Source organism: Poecilia formosa, unplaced genomic scaffold (genome assembly GCF_000485575.1).
Source record: "Poecilia formosa unplaced genomic scaffold, Poecilia_formosa-5.1.2 Scaffold150, whole genome shotgun sequence".
In the NCBI taxonomy this organism is placed as follows: domain Eukaryota; kingdom Metazoa; phylum Chordata; class Actinopteri; order Cyprinodontiformes; family Poeciliidae; genus Poecilia; species Poecilia formosa.
The window spans coordinates 643,463-647,075 of NW_006800089.1; positions in this window are offsets into that span (position 1 = coordinate 643,463).

A 3,613-nucleotide genomic window follows, 5' to 3' on the forward strand; every position below is an offset into this window, starting at 1 on the left:
CAGCAGCCCAAACCAGCGGAGGCGTGGAAAGGCCTCAACAACAGCGGGACGTCTGTTCAGTCCTTTGAACTCTTGCAGTCTACACCGTGTTTGTAGTCTATGAACAATGTAGCACAGGGACATATGGACTAAAAACAAAAGTCTACATTTTGCTTTTCATGGTGGAACGGAGGGACTGCACGTCAAACATCAAGTTCTCCAATGCAGGACTTGCTTCCTTGCAAAAAAAAAAACAAAAAAACTTTAGAGTCTTAAATGGGATTTGCCACCATACTGTAAGTCATAAAGAGCTTAATGGTAAAGAAATTATTTTAGCTCTAAAAAAAAAAAGTCAGTAGAATTTTCCATGTAGCAGTGATGCAACCTGCAGCCATCCTTGTGTCTGTTTTATACTGTAAGGCTGGTCTGGTCCTAAAACACTCCTACACTTACCACCCAGAAAGAAATTCAAAGTTTTGCTTGATGAAAACTGATGATAAAGTATGAATTACATTTTGTAGTTTAGATATTAAAATGAGATTCTGTGAAGGTATCATCAGTAAAGTTCCCCTATGTGTATGTGTATTCAATGGATGCCTTTTTACTGCAAATCTGAGAAAAAGTGAAGAAATCCTCAGACCGGTCAAAGGTCAGACAGGGGTCTCAGCTCAAGCTGATCTTGTCCACTTAAAACGACTCAAATTTATAAAAAGTTATACTAGCATATGTTAGGAATCTACACATTTTCGCTTACTCAGCTTGTTTGTATTTAGCCGAATAACATCACTGTTATTAAGCTAAAAGAATGGTGGTTAGGGCTGCTAGCTGTGTTAGCCAGCTTGATCAGTTCACTCTATGTTCTCCAAGAACGGAGCAAATTTTGGATTTCCGACCATCATTTGTGCGAGGTGTGTACGATATGCAACTTTAACAAAGCTAAAGTTACATTGATTAGCCCTGCTAGTTGTATCGATACATCAGCTGCGATTCATCAGTTTGCTCTAAATCCACCTGGAGTGGCAGAAATTTTTATAATTTATAAATGGTCGTCGGGTTGGTCAGCAGCATCAAAGATGGTACATACCAAAAATTGTCCAAGCGACTCACAGCTAAGGGAAGGCTAGCAAGCTATTTACACAGACCCAGTCTTTAGTGATTTTAGAAATTTAAGCCAAACCAGCTTAGCTAACATCAATGCTAGCTAAGCCATCTTAGTTACCATTGATTATTTTAAGAATAGAACATTTTTAACAAACATTGCCTGTGTTACTATCCATAAATATGTTTCCAGAAGCTGCTCGATGTATCAGTCTGCCTGACTGGCTTATCGTGACTCTGGGCACATAATTTCCAAACTATTAAAAGCAAAGGAGAATACCATCTGCAATGTTACTGCATAAATGAAGAGATGACCTCGCAAATGCTAAATTTGCGGGGTTAGAGTGGATTGAGTCTAAGGTGGCGAGTCACATCGATAAGGCTGGTGGCGTCTGCTAGTTACACTAGCGGTGCACAGTACCATGAGCGGTGTTCAGTTTGGAAAAGTTGGTAATAGTTAAAGCCTAGACACGCAATATATCCCCATTTAGGGTAACATTTTAATATTCAGTGATTTCAAATTGATAGGCTAATCTAAAATGGCTAGCAGTTAGGTCTTAATTTCTCTGAGATTTCTTTCACTTATCTCCAAACTTACATGCGACATCTATGACCTAAAGCTAAGGGAAATATTACTGCTATTTTAACTTCACAGAACATTTTCCTTTTTTTGAGAAAAGCTCCTTTGTAGGAAACAGTCAGTGAGTAGCACATAATCCTATTTTGAAAACATAATAATCCTCGACTCTTTTATAACTCGTAGGCTCTAATGTACTTCAGTGATCAGAGTCAAATCCTGTACAGTTTCCACTCATGAAATGAAAAACACACGACTGTACACTTGCACCATGGCCTGCACATGCACTAAGTCACAAAAATAAAAAGTGTATCCTGTAGCATGGCAGTGTTTTTGGTGTGTCCTGGCGTTATAATGAAATCCCTTTAGATGATATAAAGCCTTTTCTGGAGCTCAGGGATACACCTCTGAAGCCTTGGCTGAGTGTGTATGTGCGCCACAGAGTTTGTTTGTGTGTGTTTGGATGGCGTGGAATGGGGCGGTGTGAGAGTGGGTGTACGGTGGGGAGTGGGTGGTATTCAGCCGTGACTAATGGAAACACACAGAGGAGGGTGCTGCTAAATTGTTAAATCGATGCCACTTCCACCTCGGCTCCAGATATAGCTGCAATCAGCGATGCGTCTCTTTTCATTAGGCGCTTTTTGACTTTGTCAACCTTGGACAGCAGGAAGATCCCTCCCACAAATAGAAAAATAAAAAATAAAAAATCATGAAAGCATCTGGATAATACCAAGTGTCACACCTTTATCTGAAACAAAATATTTTTCCCCCTTTGCACGTAACAGAAATTGTTAAAATTTATGCTTAAAGGCCATTAAGTCCTAGCGTTTTTCTAAAAATCAATAAAAAAAATTCTCAACCACCGCATAAAGAAATGCAAAGAACTTGTTTTCCCATCTTTATCCTTTTCCTGCTCCTGTTTTTTTTCTTATTTAGAAGTGGTAATAAAGTATTTATCAGAACAGAGGAGGGATCTGCCTGGGCTTTGTATGGAATTAACCATTTCAGATTAAATAATTCAGGATGAATTCAACCGAGAATTTCATTCTGTTTCTGCTTCATAAATAAGTCAGACTTGAGATGATAAATAATGGCATCTGTCTTCTTATTTCGATAAAACTTTTCTTTCTCCTGCGATCATCCTGACAGGACCTTCGCTGTGGCTGGCTGCTAATTTATCTTTTATAGTTACGCCGAATTTCTTTTTTCACTTTGTCTAAATTTAACAGGCCAGGAACAACAAAGTTTTGTTCCCGTCTTGGAATAGAGGCAGATTTGAAGTGGCGGTGTCGTGAAGAAACTGGCCCAGCAACAGTATAGCAGTTAGGAGATGTAAACCTGTTCTCACCTTTTGCTGTTTGGGTGATGCATTTTTTTTTAACTTGTCCAGAAAAGAGGGAATAAACCAACAGTATTAGATTTTTAAATGGTAGAGAATGAAATAAATCTTGATAAAAAAAAAAAAAAACTCTCTGTTTCTGATTTTGCCTAACTGATCACGCTGGACATCAATAGATTTTAGGGGATTTACAAAACAGAACTGCTGAGTAAACAGTCTTCACCTACTTCAAAGAATTGGTAATGGTCGATTTACTGCAGAGTGGATTTGGAAAGTTTCCATGGGGGCCACACACACGCATCGGACTTTCCAGCACCATGAGATGAGTTACCAAGACACATAGCTGCAGTAAAGAAATAACTAGTCAACAACAAATTTCTTGCTGTTTTTGCCCCCCCAAAATATTTTTTTGACACTGTTGATCAAGACAGCTGAACAGAAACAAAACTGAAGTTATCTTTGGACCCAAAGAGTAATGACCTAGAGTCAGCAAGTAGTTTCAGCAGAAACTATTTGATTAGGCCCTGAATCCAGATGGATTAAGATATTCAGAGTCACATAAAGACAGTTATAAAGTCGGCCTTCTATCACCTGAAGAACACTTTCAGGATTAGACGACT